The 17,783-nt window shown below is 31.6% G+C and overlaps 1 long non-coding RNA gene across 1 annotated transcript; it reads left to right on the top strand.

Moving 5' to 3' along the window:
- The first annotated feature begins 2,836 nt into the window (after positions 1–2,836).
- LOC140178892 (uncharacterized) lies at positions 2,837–5,486 on the top strand. The gene is made up of 3 exons (XR_011871877.1): positions 2,837–3,533; positions 3,615–4,845; positions 5,289–5,486. It is a non-coding gene; the product is annotated as an uncharacterized lncRNA (long non-coding RNA).
- The last annotated feature ends 12,297 nt before the right edge of the window (positions 5,487–17,783 follow it).

Raw genomic sequence — 17,783 nt, 5'->3', positions numbered from 1 at the left:
ATGTTTCTGGTTTGGAAAACTATGAAAGGCTATTTTGGTTCAGTATTGATAAACCTTTTTGAAAGGCTTTTAATGATTTAAGGATTGAACGGTTCCTCTTTTAGAAAAGATTTCCGACTTTACTTTTATTGTAAACTGTTGTTTTTGAAAAGAGGCATAGGACGGTTATTAATCACTGGTATGATTTATCTTTATGTATCCTATTACAATAATTCCCAAAAACCCTCTACTGAGAACCCTTTCGAGGATGATGCTCTCACCCCCCTACAATTTTCCCCTTTCAGGATATGGGCGCAGAAGTTACGAAGAGCTTATTTAATTGTTGTAATGCTCTGCATTATTTTAGTTATGGTTTATTGTACCCTCGCCTTTATCTTGAGATATTTTGTAAGAGGGATAGGAATTGTATTAGTTAATGTTTGTAATATATATATATATATATATGTACTCTTTATGAGTTTTTGTAAGTTGTATGATATCTATGGATGTACGTTATCGAATGAAGTATCTTGAGAACGATATTGTGGTAAAAAGTTTTAAACAGGCTCATATTTTAGTATTAAATAGTATAAGTGTCGTCGTAATGTCCGAGCTATCGGAGTTGCACAGCCGGAAGCGTGAGCTTTGGTACTTAGGGTGTTACAAAATAAAATATAAAAAATACTTATTTATTTATTTTTGCGAATTTATGGATATGCGGATCGGATATGCAGTACCTACATGAAATTCGCAATTCAATCCTATATCCTTGCAGATAAAATCCGATCCAATTCAATAACTTTATAGATCGAATCGATATCCACAATTTTTGAATTAAATTCAGATAAATACCATAAATATGTAAATTAGATCCGATCTATAAACACCTCTATCTTTCTACCGTTATCATCATTTCTAAGACAAAAAAAAACACTTCCAAATGCTGCACATTACTAGTAGCACACCTTCCAAGTATAATTTTTTTAAGATTTAATTATAGAACTTTGTTTTCTTATTATTTACAGTTAATTATGAATTTTACTTTAATTCTAGAGCATTTTCTTTCTCTATTTTGTTCACAAGTGTAATACGAATATCATGTCTTTGTAAAATAATTATGAATATAACATAGAAGGAGCTTTTCAAGAATTGAAATGATGCAATTTCTCTTTTAAAAAAATTATGAGTAGTAGTCTAGTAGACTTAATATATCCTTTTTAAAGTTTATTAGTGAATAATAATTACAAAAAATTTTTTATTGTCTTATTTTATAATTTTTTATTGACAATTTTAATTATTTTCACTTGAATGTATTCATCGATTATGTCTCACTTGAATATGTTTGATTTTAATATTGTACCCACTATTTACATTGTGTTCTTGTTCAATTATGTCTCTAAAAGAATAAATCATATAAATGCTACAAGAATTAATTTCAACTTTTGATGAGCTATTATTCGGAATGAATCATCGGTTCTATCCCAAATATTTGTATTCTCTAACTTTAAAAAGAGATTCTCAAAACTCTAATTAAAGCTCATGATGTGCAATTGACGTTTTAGAGATATATGAGACAATTGTTGGAGAAAAAACCGATACTTTACTCTAATTTTAAGTATAAAAACTTATTATATATTATATAATTTTATTTTTTATTTAAAAATAGAATAAGTAATTGTCTTATATAAATAATTAAATTATTAAACTCAAAAATAAATTACAATCTTTAAATTGAGAGATATTATTGTCAATCACTTTTTAATTAAATAAATTTTTAAATTTTTAAAATTTAAACTTTTTTTAAAATATTTTTTCTCTTAATTTTTACACCTATTACCATAAAAAATATTTTAATATTTATAATAACTAAAAAAAATTTATATATTATAGTACATACATAGAAGTAAGTTATTTTAAAATTTTTTATTTTTTTATGATATTAAAGTTATAATATATTAAGTAAAAAATCATTAAAAAGATTAATATTGTATATATTTCATTTATGAATATGTTTTAAATGTATATAACAAAATTTTTAGAATAATTTATTTATATTATTTTATAATATATTTTTTTATGATATAAAACATAAAAATATAACTTACTATCACAATAATACTCAACAAAATAAACTAACTAAAAAAAGATAATTTTTATATTTTATTGAATCCAAAATAAAAAAATTATAAAAGCTAAAATAATTTTTTATATAACAAGTATTTATTAGCATTTTTTAATTAAAAAAATATTAATCATGATTATATATAATATATATTTGATTATGTAAGATCCATAATTTAAAAAAAATAATATTATTATTATGAGTTAATTTTAATTTATTCATTCATTAAAGACTTTATTTTTAGAAATTATTTTATTAAAAGTAATTAAATTAAGTTTTGACAATTAAATTAGAAATTCTACTTAATTTTATAGTTATCGAATAATTTTCTATATGTAAATTATACAACTTAATAATTGCAAAAGAATAAGAATTTTATACAATTTAGTTAAATAATAAAGATTCTAAAATTTAATATTTTAATTTTTATAAACAAAAAATAAATTATATTATTTTTAATTTTTAAATTAGAATACGTGATTAAAAGCTGATTAGTAAATTGATAATTAATTAGTATTTTTAAATAATTTTAAGAGATCAAATTAGATTTCAATTTTATATAATATACTTTAATTTTATTAAAATTGACCAAACCCCAATTTACCCAAAATTCTTAATCTCACTTTTGTCCCAAATTAAACCCTAATTCTACCCTAACCCCTAGCCACCACCGCCACACTTTTCCCCCTTTCTCCCAAAAGAAGCATAGCTTCAGATTAAACTAAGAAAGAAAAAAGAGAAGGGAAATGGAAAAAGGGGAAGTAGGGAAGGGAGAGTGAGATCCGAGAAAGTAGAGAGGAAGAGAGGGTTGCGTCGGGGAAGAAAAGGAGAGGAAGAGAGGTCTAAGGGAGAAGACGGAGATCTAGCCGTCGCGCCAACCGCCGTTTTGCCGAGTTGCTTCGTGGCGCCGTCCTGCCCGAACCGCCGCCATCATGCCACCGACTGAGGAGGCCGAAGGTTACTATCTTCGAAGCTCCCATCGTCACTGTTGAGCAGAGCCGTCGCCTCTGGATCCGTCACCGCCACTGTTCTCTCCGCCATTGCCGAGTCTGACCCTGCGCCTTGCCGTCGTCGTGTTGCTATTAAGGGAGAAGGGAGCGCGAACGACAGCCATGGACAGAGAAGAGAGCTCGCATGCAGAGGAGGTGAAGTCGTCGCTATCACCATCGCGTGTGGAGTCACCGCCGTGCCCAACCGTCGTCGCCGCCGTTCCTCCACCGTCGCCGAAGGTCCATCACCGCAACTGAAGCCTCTGCCTTCACAAGACGTGCGCCGCTGCTGTGAGTTTCTCCTGCCGTTTGGTTCTGATTCGGTGGGAATCCATTGCGCCAGATCTATCCTAAACTATCCCAAGTGGTTCACACTAATTTTGTTCTTACCAGTGAGGATCGCCGGAGCTGCGACTATGCTGCTCCTGGTTCCTTGCTATGCGGTAAGTTGTTTTTGCCTCAAAAACTCCTTTGATACTGTTCTGTTATAGATTAGTGAGTTTTACGCGACGTTAATGTTTTAGGGTTCAACTATGCTCTTGTGTGCTGTGCTTAGAGACTGTGATTGCTGGGAAATGATCGGATTTGATTATGCCACTGTGAAATCAGAGTTTTAAGGGTTTTGTCACGTAATTAAGTTGCGAACAAGGTAGGGGTTTTTCTTAAATTCTATTTTATATTACAGAGTTGTTATAAATAGATATTAAAGTGAGAAACATAAGTCTATGATTATGATTCTCCTATAAATGTGGCTGTTTGCTGGACTGAATGACTGATTGCTTAATTGCTTGAGTAGTTTGTGATTGCTGAAAAGAAATTACTTTGAAAGGTTATTTAGTTGATTATTAGGAAAAAATGGCTTCCTTGGTTTTTAAGCTATTTTTGATAATGTAAACAAATCGGCTTTGGAAATGATTTGGAATATGAAACTGAATTAATTTTGGAAATGGTTTAATTTTGAGTTAGTCTGACTTTATAAACGATTTAGTATTTGAGCTAGTTTGATTTTAAAAAGAGATTTATTATTGGCACTGATTCGCTTTGAAAATTATTTGATATTGGAACTGGTTGAATTTTGGAAAATGAATGAGATTTGGAAATGGTTGAGAAACAGGTTTGAGAAATGTTTGGATGGGACTCGAAAAAGGTGGCAGAATCCGAGTTTTAGAGGAGATGTTGCCGAAATTTTATAAAATTAGAAGTTTCATTTGAAGTAGTTATTTTAAAAGGTTTAATTTTAATGTATTATATGATTTAAGATGACCTCATTTATCAAAGGAAGAGTTATGTTTTGAATTGGGAATTGTTAGTGAACGGAATAGAAAGAATAGAAAGAAGGATGATGAGGATTTTCTTTGAAATATGGTTTTTGAATGAATTTGGAAATGAGATTTGAATTGATGAATGATTATGATGTTGAGAATGTTGAGAATGTTGAGATATGAAATTTGAATTATTCACATGGCTTATGAATTTGAATTATTTGAGATACGAAGTTCCCTAGATAAAGTACCATGGCTTGCCACCACGTGTACCAGGTTAAAAACTCGATACTCTGTTGACCCTACGACCTAAGTGTGATCGAGCACTATATAAATTTTCAGGAATGTTACCCCCATTGAGAAATATTGATTATTTGAGAAAAAGTTATGCATAGACTCTTGGGGATGCACGTCGAGGGACAGTCTAAGGACAATTCAAACTTGTCGGGTTGGCTGGATAACCGACAGATGAGCTTCATTAGCCATAGAACAGGTATGCATCATATGCATTTATATGCTTTGCTCGGGTTGAACTTGTTTTGATTTGTCTAATTGCTAAACTGTTCTTAACTGCTACTTGAACTATTTGCTGTAACTGCTACCTAAACATGTGCCATCCTTGTCTGTCTTGCATGTGTTTGTCCTGGCATGCTACATTTGAGAATGAACTTTGGTGCTGAATTAATGATTGTGTTGTTTGATTGCGTGGTTGATTTTTGATTGAGATTTTCTTATAAGAAAGGAAAGGTTTCGGATTTCTGAAAGATTAAACATTGTTTCTTCAAAAAGGTTTTGAATGATTACCTATTTTTTTTAAAGATTCATAAGGCAATGATAATCACTGAGCTTAAAAAAAGTTTTCTTATTAGATATCTTCTTATGACAATTTTGAAACTCCGTGGTGAGACCGTATGGTTAGGTTCTCACCCCCTACAGCTTTACCTTTTCAGGAACCAGATGAAGAGGCATTAAGAAGAGTTATACTGCGTTTGGTTTATATGTTGTTATGTTAATTAGATTATTTTCTTCTCTCGTCTTTGTTATTATAAGTTTTTAATAGGGATAGGAGTTGTATGTTTTATATGTATATTATATTATGAGATATTATGTAAGGAGTCTTGTATTTGAATTTATGCCTGCTTGTATTTTTCTTAAGATAAAGTATTTATTTTCCGTAATTTTAAGAAAATCAGCGATACAGTGTCGAGTCACAGGCTCCTATTTTAATATTTAGTATGTAAAATAGTCGTAATATTTTTTGCTATCAAATTAGCACAGTCAAAAACGTGATTTCTGATAGTGAGGATGTTACATATTATATAATATTATAATTTTAGACTCCTTTACTAAATTTTTAGATCTAATCCTGTTAATACTCAAATAAGTTTCAATTCTTGAGAATTTATAAAAAGTAAAAGTTTACTAAGAACCAATGTTTTTAATTCAAGATTCTTTCAAAACTAATTTGTGTGTATATTCTTAATTAAAACTTTCTCTCTACACATTGTCAAATTTCACACAGTGAAATTTAGGGAGAAGAGAAAAATCATCATGAGTTAAAACCAAAACCAAAAGAAAAATTAAGAGAAATAAATTTTGCTTGTAAAATAAATAGAAAATTAAAGGACAAGCAAGGCAGTTATATAGGAAATTATCGGCTCTTTTAAAGGCACAAATAAGATTTTCTAACACATATATCATCATCATTAATATCAAACTTATTTCAACAGAATTTATTTTAATGATTACAAGAACAATTGGTAGTATTTTTGAAAATTCATCATCCAAAATATATAAAATAAAAAAATTAACATTTATCTGAATTTTATGGATACCAAATATTTTGTATTATCTGATACATATTTAAAATATTTTTTTTTAGATATTCTATAAATACATTGTTTACACTTTTTTCAATCTCTATCTTCATTATATATTTCAAACCAATAATACACACTTGGACATCAGAAACTACAAAAGAAAAGTGTACCACCAAAAAAATTAACTCTGAATTAAAACTCATATGCATCTATATACTTCACAAGCCTCGCTCCAAGATCATCTTCTTTGGATTTGCAATGAACTATCAAGCTTTCATGCCCTTTCATATAATTTTGGATAGTCACATGTTTTTTTTTTGGCATCAATTCGCTGATGCATAATAATAATTGAACAAGAAGTCATAACATGAAAATGTTTCTACTAACACAAAGAGTCATTGATATTTGAATAATTATTTCTCTCTTACTCTCTCCCTTTTTGTTTCACTCTTGGCGAATTATGATTGTTGTGTATAGGTATTTTTATCGAAAGTTTAAATCTACAGAAGTTAAAGAGACGGATAATTTATTTCTAATAGTACAATTTAAAACATCGTAAATTGTGAAATTAATTTGTGTTCATAGTTTGAAAATTATAATGATGAGTAATTTTGACAAAGTTAATTTTTAAGTTTTAGGATTAATTACGACACATAATAAATTTACTATTAATAAAGAATTTTAAATTTTTTTATTTAATAAATATAAAATAAATATATTAAAATTAAAATTTTTATACTTTAAATGAAAAATTTTAATTTATAATTTTATTATATGTTCTTAAAACACAAAATAAATAAATTCGTTAAGTATTAATTTAAAATAGAATTATTTGACTCTAAGAAGATAAAAGATGAAGAGTCAATAATTAATTGACTACTTGTTTGAATAATATATTAACTTTTCGTTGATAAATGTAGAGAAAATTAAATTACACTTTACGAAAGTTACTGTATATTTTAAATGCATTATTTCAAGATATTTTAAGAGGTTAATCTTATATCTGAATTTCAAAAAATTATTTGACTCTATTACAACAAATTTAAAAAAATTTGTATATTGATAGAAGTGAATAGTGGTTTCTCTAAAGAGAGTTAGCATTTCTTTTTAGTTTGCTATTTTTTGGGTATTGCATTAACTTTTGAATTATTGATTTTATATTTCGAAAATATATGATTAATTTTTTAATGCATTTTGTATAATTTTCTGTTGTTAATAGTAGATATACATGTGAAATTAATCTTTTTAATTTTTTTTAACAATTGAAAGAATAAAATATAATTTCTTATTATTAATTTTATAAGTGAAATAAAAAAAAATTTGAGAAAAGAGAATAACATAATAAAGAGCTAAAAATCACACGATACTCCTTTAAATTTTTTTTTTAACAATTGAAAAAATTCATTCTCAATATACATGAATAATATAATTGCACAAAACTATTCATATTACCCAAATTTGTAACTACACAAAGTGTAAAAATAGATAATTATAATGGGAGAGTGATTAATTTTGACTATTAGTTCTCTTTCATACGATTCAACTTAAGATTAATTTTTTTAATAAGTTACACTATATTTATGAAAGGAGAGAATATCAATAAATAGAAAAAGTATTTTTTGTTCATTGTTTATATTTTATTTCACTTTTAATTTTGGTATTTTATTGTTTTTAATTTTATAATCGCATTTTAAATTATTTTTCCTTAGTTGCTAACATTGTTGGACGTAGCATTACTAGTATATATTACCATGTGTCAATGGCATACCAGCTTAAAATTGATGCGTTAGTTATTTCCATTAACGAATTGTATGCTCTATATTAGTGCCAAATAATGGTATAACGAAAGGAAAAGTATATAGAACCAAGAGGTTACTAGTTAAAAACTAAACAAAACTACATTAATTTATATTAATAATTAATTTTAAATTTTTTTAATTTAAAATTTAAAAAATTTAAAATTAATTAATAATTAAGTAAACTTAATTAAACCTATAAAAACAACCTTCCTCTTCTCTCTCATATTAATATACCTACCTCCAACAATCACATACACAGATCTCTCTCTCACCGTGAGGCCCTCTCCGCTTCCTCACCACGACCCACTCCTCTTCTATCACCGTGACCCACACCCTCCTCTCCTCTCCTTCCTCTGTCCTCTACAACTTCGTCACCCTCCGTCGCCTCTCCCTCGCCCCTGACTTTCACACCTTCTCTTTTGCGTTCAAGGTTTGTTCCCTCCTCCTTTCTTCTTCTTCCATCTCCAACGCCCTTTCGCTACACTCCCAGGCCTTCAATTCGACTTTCTTACCGATCCTTTCTCCCTCAACACCCTCATATGCGTTTACTCCCTCCATCGCCGCGTCCACGATGCCCACAAGCTGTTCAACGAGAGTTCTCACAGGGATGTTGTCTCTTATAATGCCATAGTTCATGGGTTCGTTAAAATTGGTGAGACTACAAGAAATGGGATTAGTGCATGATTACATTACAAGGAATGGGATTCGAATTGATTCGTATCTGTCCACTGGATTGGTAGATCTGTATGCAAAGTGTGGTTGTCTTGAGAACGCAAAGGATGCACAATTATAGAAATATAAAAAAATATTCATTTAATATTAAAAAAAACATCCCAATACTTAACAAAAGAAATATCCAGCAAAAATAATTAAATATCTATAAAATTTAAAAAAATATAAAATTCTTAAAGAAATAAAGACATTCACATTTGCAATACAAAAAAATTCGAAAAATATATAAAAGAACATCTATTTAGTATGAAAAAGAAACATTCTGATACTTAGCAAAAGAAACATCCATATATATTAACTCGTAGAGATTTTAGATTCATCCAAAGGTATTTTGGCTGATTTTTGACTAATACCTTTTTGGTTCCCTAGCATTGCTCATAATGAAAATATATTTAAAATATTAGATACAAAATCAAAATAAATAAAGTAATTACAAAATCAAAATAAATAAAATAATAAAATTAAAACAATAAATATCCGATTAGTGGTGATAACGTAACAATAATGATGATGTTGTATAATGTAATTTGATCTTAGAATCTATTTTCAAGAAAGTAAAAAATCATATATAAATAATTAGTCTATTTATATAAAATTTTAGAAGAATCGCATCCGAAACCTTATTAAAAATGGTTTTATAAGATTTTTATATTAAAAATTGCCATTTCAGAATTAGTATATACTATCATTATATCTGTTTAATTTTATATAACTATCATACCCTAATATCTGTATTATTCATAATATAACATCAATTCATGTAATTATTTGACTGCATGCCATGATGAGTGCGTGCAATGATGTAAATTGTGAATGTTAAAAAGATAATATATACTCGTCACTCATATTAGTGCTTGAATGAAAAATTGGCCCGAGTTGCTATATCAGACAAATACCTCAGAGTTCGTTTAACACACTGCCAATGAGTAGTTAATGAATTCTACATATTGACTGAGTAAACAATCTCAAGTAGTCTGTTAATATTGTATATTGGAGAAAGCCAACAATAGATCTATGTAGAGTGGGAGTGTCAAAGACATTTGTCCCCTCTTTGGAGAGTTTGATAGTTATAATCATTGGTGTTGGTACTTTCTTGACATCTGCCATGCCAGCTTTGTGCAATAAATCTCTAATATATTTGAATATATTTATACATAAAAAAATTATACATAAAAAAAATTAAAATAAAAAAATAATAAAAATTATGATTCTTATAATTTTATATGGTCATATATATAGTAAATCAGACAATTATTATTATCTAACAAAATTAATTTGTATTTATTATACTTAATTTAAATAAATAACAAATTATTTTATTTTAATTTAATTTTTAATTTACATGATTTAAATTTAGCTTAATATATATTATTTGATTTGATTTAATTTAATTATTAGTTAAAAATATCTCAGTTGTCTATTTTATTCATAAATTTATTATTTAATAACTAATAAATTAATCAAATTAATTAATTAGTACATACAATAAATTTGATTTAATAAATTAAAAGAATTACATTAAAAAATACTAACAGAATATTATAATAAATAAATTAAAAAATATTACTAAATCAAATTGATATAAATTATAGGATAAAGTATATTTTTTGTCCTTAATATTTGCTAAAAATTTTAAAAATATCCCTAAATTTTAATTTGTTTTAATTTTGTCCATTAAATTTTTGATTTGCATCAATTTTATCCTTATTGATAATTTTTTGATAATTAATATTTTTTTTTCCAATGATACCCCTTATATCCCCATTATTATCATCATCTCTCTCTCTCTCTCTCACACTCTCTCTCCATCATCACCATCATCTCCACCAGTATCATCATTGAGCAACCACTATCAACCTCCTTCTTTATGATCGCTGGCCATACCCCCCCTTTTCTCCTTTTTTTTTCCTTTCTCCTCCGACTCTCCATCACCACCATCTACATCGAGCTCCATTCTCGACGATGACCAACCTTTTTCTTCTTCTTTATACAATCCCAGCACCACCAAAGTCATCTCTCTCCTCCTTTGAAGCACTACCAAATATTCACACCCAAGAACAAGATTTATATCACAATCAACTACAAAATTTTTAAGATAATCCAAAGACCTAGCCAATAAACACAAAAACACATCTCAAACTACATCAAAATCAACCCAAGATTCCATTCACTCTAATTTCGTAACTTTGAACTATCTCCTCACAAACAAAACATAATAGTAACAATAACAACAACAATAACAATTACCTATATCTGCAATAGACAGATTTCAGATTCAAATCTTACATTGAGTTTTCAAGAAACTAAAAAATAAAAAAAATTACATACCCCTAACTCCTGAGAAGCCTCCGCTGCTGCGTGGTGCCACAAATACCTAATAGTGACTCCAAGCTCGCTCTCCTGAACCACAAAGGCTGTCCCTTTCTTGTTAGTTGCCGCCGCCTTCTTCTCCCCCTTTCTCGTCCTCTTCAGCTCCCTACAGTTGCCGCCGCCTTCGCCGATAGTGGTCGCTCGATTATGACGGTGGTGGAGATGATGGTGAGGACGGAGAGAGAAAAAGAGTGGGAGAGAGATGATGATGGTGGTGATGGAGATGTTGGTGTGGATGGAAATGAAGATGGTGGTGGAGAGAGAATGGTACCACAAATACCCAACTCCCGTTAGCTGTCGCCGCCTTCTTCTCGCCTTCTTCGGCTCCCTGCAGTTGCCGCCAATGCTGCCGATAGGGTTGCTCGATGATGATGGCGAGGATGGAAAGAGAGAGAGAGTGTGTGTGTGGGAAAGAGAGATGATAATAATGATGGATTGATGGAGATATAATAAATGTAAAAATTCAATTTTTATGTAATATAATAGATATAATAAATAATAGATAATAGATATAATAGATAATATATAATAGATAGATAGATAGAATAGATTATTATTATCTATGAATTTTTTATTTTATACCATTGTTTGGTGTTCATATATAGATGACAAAAACTATAAAATTATTTTATATAAATAAAATATGTTCATGATAATTTAAAAGAATATATATTTCAAACATAAATATAAAAAATAAATATTTTTCATGCATTGCTCGAGTATATATACTAATATTCATATAAAACATCCTAAGGCATTAAGTTTTTCTGAATTACTATGTGTTTATAATAATACATAAAAAAAATAATAAAATAATCCATAATAATTTTTTTGTGTTTAAAACTTTATCTCAAAAATATAGATAAATACAAATACTTAAAAACAAATTAATTATTAGTAAAAACTTAATTTTCTTCCTTTGATTATGCAAAGACGTTATGCATATTCATACCAAAATTAATCTTTGTTTTCGATGCTTTGACTAATGAAAATGTAATCTAAATTATTTGAAAATTTTTTTACAAATCTTAAAAAATTCTTCTAAAAATTAGACTTATATATTTATATATATAAAAATATTACGTATATAAAAAATATCATTTTTAAATTAGTCATAATTTATTTGTATATATTTATATATTGCTTCCATATTTTTTTATTAAATAATTAACCATCAAAATAATTAAATATATAATAGTTGGGTAATTAAACCTTTTAAAGTAGTATAATAAAAAATTTTGAGACACCATTTATACCCGATTGCTTGTTGACAGGTCATGTACAACATTTATACCTGATTGCTTGTTTTCATAATTATCTTCGTGATATCAAAATTTTATTTATTTTAAAAGTACACTCATGCTACACATCCATAGAATTTTGTATTTAAGTTCATTCAAGTTGGTTCAACACTAAAAAAATCTAATATCATTAAAAGCATAGTGAAATACATGCACGCGCTCAATATAACATCCTATCACACATAGTCTTATGCTTAAGTCATAAAACAGAGATGACGAGATATTACGACCTCTAAAAATAAAATTTAATATGTATAATAGTGTAAAAAGGTTTATAATAACTAGGAGCCTTTAAAAAAATGGATAAATCAAAACCGTCAAATCAAAAAGCACAACACTCCGATCGATAACGTAAACGAACATATAAAGAGTAAACTAGCATGAAGAGATATACAATAAAATGCCAAAATACAAATATCAAGACTCAGAACTCGGTTTGCGAAAATAAGCGGTTTGAGCATACAAGTATATATATATATATATAGATGGACTACCCAAAATAAAGCTCAAAACACAAGATACAAAACCTGTTTCTCCAAAATAACCTCTAAGAGGAGTTAATACAAAATATATATATACAGTAGAGAATATAAGTGTCTAAACAAGTATATAAGGACAAAATAAAATCCCAAGAGCTAAGGATCTTCGCCAAAATAGAAGCCTCCAGAATGCCTCAGTGAGGAGCCTCACGTTCTGCATCTGAAAACCACAAAATCCGCATGGGTGAGAACCGGAGGTTTTCAGCATGATAACAGTGCCCAAATATCTAACATGTAATGTCTTGGGAAAGGCAAAGGCAATCCTAAAACTCCCAAATTTATAATCAAGGCGTATAAATATACTAAACCATAAGAAATGCAAATAGGCGACTAACTTAAGGATCTTCAGTCTAACTATGTATCCCCTTTCCAAATCCTACAAACCTCCCAACCGCCAACAGTAATTGAGATGCAAACACAAGTATATCAAACAAAGAAATGCACAAGTAGGAAGCAGATAAGACAATTAGGCAATTAGCAAGTAATAATGCAATCAATTAGACAATCCAGACAAATCACATATAATGCATATGATGCATACCTGTCCTAGTGGCTGATGAGTCTCATTTGTCGGTTATAAAGCCAGCCCGACAAGTCCTGGTAGCTAACCATTGGACTATCCCTCTGTCGTGCATCCCCAACTCGAGTTATTCATAATATAATTCATAAATCATATCCAACACCCTCAATGGTGTATATTCACGGGGGCGAGCTCATCCGAAACTTTCACAGTGTCCGGCAACACTTACGACATAGGAGTAGCAGAGTATCGAGTCTCCACCTAGAGCACGTGGTGGCTAGCCACTGCTTTCACCCAGGAAAACTCGTATCTCAGATAGGTGGAGTGCAACAACCATAATAATCAACAATTCAGCATATATGCATTTAATCACAGCCATATATTAACATTCATCTCAGCCATCCAGCTTACAATTCATAATTTATAATCAGTCATAAATCACCATCAGATACCGCCATTCGGCTCATCTCATACTCAGCCATTCGGCTCATGTCATACACAGCTACTCGCCTCATATCATATACAACACTCCACCATCGTCCTCATTAACTCATACCACCCTCATTAATCATAACTCATCATAATATCCTCTTTTTTCATCCACAAGTTACCCTCTTCCCTAGCTTACTCTCAATCATTAGGCATTCTATATCAATTTAAGATTTAAGGGATGAAATTGGGAGTTTATAAGTGTGAAATAACATCTCGGAAGGTTACAAGCTTGTTGAGAATGTGAAAGACTTGAAAACAAAAGCTATAGAAAGGACAGGGTTGCGTGCGTACGCACAGGGGTGTGTGTGCGCACACCCAGAATCATTTTCAGAAAGTGTGCGTGCACATAGGCTTGTGCGTACGCACAGAAAGTTAAATTTCCAGGGTTGAGTGCGCGCACAAGGTGTGCTAGTGCCATCAACCGAATGCCATTCCTAACGTGTGCGTGTGCACAGGCCTGTGCGTACGCACAGTTCGCAAACCTTCGTTGATTGTGTGTGCACACAGGGCGTTTAATAGGTCGATCCAGTTGGACCGACGGTCCGGTTTGGATCCGGTTCAATCGGTTCGGCCCGTCAGGTCCAATCTTGGACCGTTTTCTTCAAAATTAGTGTCAAAATTCTCATTTTGATGAGCTCTATCCTAATTTGATATAATATTAGCATTTCTAATCTTTCTTATTAAAAACTAATTTATTGACTAATTATCTTCTAATTTATCGGGGTTTACATCCTACTCACCTAACAAAGAATTTTGCCCTCAAAATTCAAATTTAGTTACCTGAAAAGAGATGTAGGTAGTCCTTTCGCATATCTGATTCAATACTAGCTCGATTCCAAGCTACCTTTACCAATGATACTTCTTTCCCGCGTAATCGTTTAACATTAGTGTCATCAATTCTCACCGGAATTACTGGGAGTGTTAGATCTTCTCTTACCTAAATTGGTTCCGGTTCCAGAACATGACTCGTGTCAGGAGTATACTTCCGAAGCTGTGATACATGAAATACGTCGTGAAAATTCAAAAGATACGGCGGTAAGGCAATTCTATAAGCTACTGGCCTAATTCTTTTCAGGATTTCAAATGGTCCAATATAACGGGGATTCAGTTTCTTAGTCTTAATAGCTCTTCCCACTCCAGTAGTTGGTATAACTTTCAGAAAGACATGTTCCCCTTGTTCAAACTCCAAAGGCTTTCGCCTTTGATCAGCATAACTTTTCTGACGGCTTTGGGCTATAAGCATTCGGCTACAAATCTTATTTATCTGTTCTGTAGTTTCAACTATCATCTCAGGCCCTAATAAACTTCTTTCTCCAGTTTCATACCAACATAGCGAAAATTGACATTTCCTGCCATACAGAGCCTCATATGGAGCCATTCTGATGCTTGCATGGTAGCTATTATTATAAGCAAACTCTACTAATGGAATATATAGTCCCAGCTCGCCGGCTGGTCCAAAACGCAAGCCCTTAGCATATCTTCCAAAGTCTGAATGGTTCTCTCTAACTGACCATCTGTCTGAGGGTGATATGCAGTACTCAAACTTAACTGAGTTCCAAATGCACGCTGAAAAGCTCCCCAGAACCTTGATGTGAAACGAGGATCCCTGTCAGATATAATGGTAGAAGGCACGCCGTGCAACCTGACAATCTCTTTGATATACATTCGAGCCAATTCTTCCATTGTGCAACTTATTCAAATAGGAAGAAAGTGAGCTGATTTTGTCAGTCGATCCACAACCACCCAAATAGCGTCACAACCAGACCGGGTTCTAGGCAAACCTATCACAATATCCATTACAATACTCTCCCATTTCCATTCTGGAATCTCCAAAGGCTGAAGGGTCCCTAACGGTCTCTGATGCTCGATCTTAACTTTCTGACATGTTAAACATTTAGATACATGCAATGCCACATCATTCTTCATCCATGGCCACCAGAACATCATTTTTAGATCCTGATACATTTTGTTGCTCTTTGGATGAATTGAAAACCCGCTCTTATGAGCTTCCTCCAAGATACTTTGTCGCAGGTCTCCGACATCTGGCACAATAATTCGGTTCTTGAACCTCCACAAACCATCCTGTCCTTTTGACACTTTCCACTATTTTCCCTGTTCAGTTGTTGGCAATATCTTAGTAATGCTTCACCATCTTGATGAGCCTTCAGAAGTTTTGATTTAAAATCACTTGAAATCTGCAACTGACTCAAACACAGAATTCCAGATTCTTCTCTAACTCCCAAATTCAAACCTTGAAATGCCTTTAGTAACTCTTCTTCTCGCAACATCATCCAGGCTACATATAAAGACTTCCGACTCAAGGCGTCTGCACAACATTCGCTTTTCCTGGATGGTAATTCAATTCAAAATCATAATCTTTCAGAAGCTCCATCCACCTCCTCTGATGCATATTCAACTCTTTCTGTTCAAAGAGATACTTCAAACTCTTATGGTATGAGAAAACGTGAAAATTAACGCCATAGAGATAATGTCTCCAAATTTTTAGAGGAAACACAACAGCAACAAGTTCTAAATTGTGAGTCGAATAGTTCATCTCATGCGGCCTTAATTGCCATGAGGTGTAACACCCTAATATTCAAATCCTTATGCTCGAGTCATAAGTCAATGATATTACAGTGGTACGACTCTCAGGTGGATTTTTAATAAATAAATATAGGTAATTTCGAAAGGAGTATTAATCGAGAAGCCTGAAAAGAGTAGAAATAAAATCGCGAAGACGTATCTCTCACGTTTCGACAACAAAAGATAAACCGTGAAGCCAAAAATGATATACGGACAAGGCGTAGAGGAGATTAAGAGATAGATAACAGATAGATATATATAACATAAGTAAATAGCCACTAGTCGCGACCCGCGAAGTTTAGGTCGGCTAGGGTACAGTATAAAAGTAGTTGACAACAGTATATCCTAATCTCTCCCGAAGAAAACATGAGAGCCTCTATAGGCAAATTCAAAGAGTTCAATATATAATGTAAACTTTCCAAAACAAAGGTGGAGAGATTCTAATCAAAACACAAAGTAGAGGAAATAAAGATCTTCGCCGTCTCTCAGACGACCCACAATTCACTTCTGAGCACCTGGACCTGTATATGAAAAACGAGAGATATATACGGAATGAGAACCCCGGGCCCATGGGTTCCCAGTACGGTAAAAGTGCCAAATAAATACAATGCACTGCAATAAAACTCACTAAGCATCCTAAGCTTCTTCACCAATTATTCATCTTAGGTTCTCGCTAATCCATGAATAGGCAACTGTCATAAGGGAGTGCTAAATCTAATTCATGTTTCACATGTTTCCCAACTCGCTGACTCTTCCACGAATCAGACTCAGAATTATAAGCAAAACCATCACCAGTTATTCTGCCTCAGCAATTCTATATCAATACATCATACACTCGCCTGGAGCTAGTGAAACCACATCATTGCGTCTACCCAGGGAGCTACAATTATCTCATTCAATAATCATCATCATCATGCAATCGCATCATCAATTCATCCCATCAAGAACAACCCTCAACACCCACCGACACCAGCATGAGGGGCCTCTCAGTTGTACAAACACAAGCAATACAGGCAAGTAATACACAAATATGGTACAAGTAGAACAAGTAACATATAGTCAGGTAACATGGCATATATGATGTAGAAATCCAAAACAAATGGCAAACCCAAACAATTCAAACATATGCAAATGATGAATTCCTGCCCTATGGCTGATGATATCATCTGTCGGTTATATAGCCAACCCGACATGTCCTGGTAGCTAACCATTGGACAGAAACACCCATTGCGGAGCAAGTAGGTTTGAGCTACAACCCCCTTGCTACTACCCGCT

The sequence above is a fragment of the Arachis hypogaea genome, chromosome 14 (genome assembly GCF_003086295.3).
Source record: "Arachis hypogaea cultivar Tifrunner chromosome 14, arahy.Tifrunner.gnm2.J5K5, whole genome shotgun sequence".
NCBI lineage: Eukaryota > Viridiplantae > Streptophyta > Magnoliopsida > Fabales > Fabaceae > Arachis > Arachis hypogaea.
This window is presented reverse-complemented; position numbering and strand designations above follow the sequence as displayed.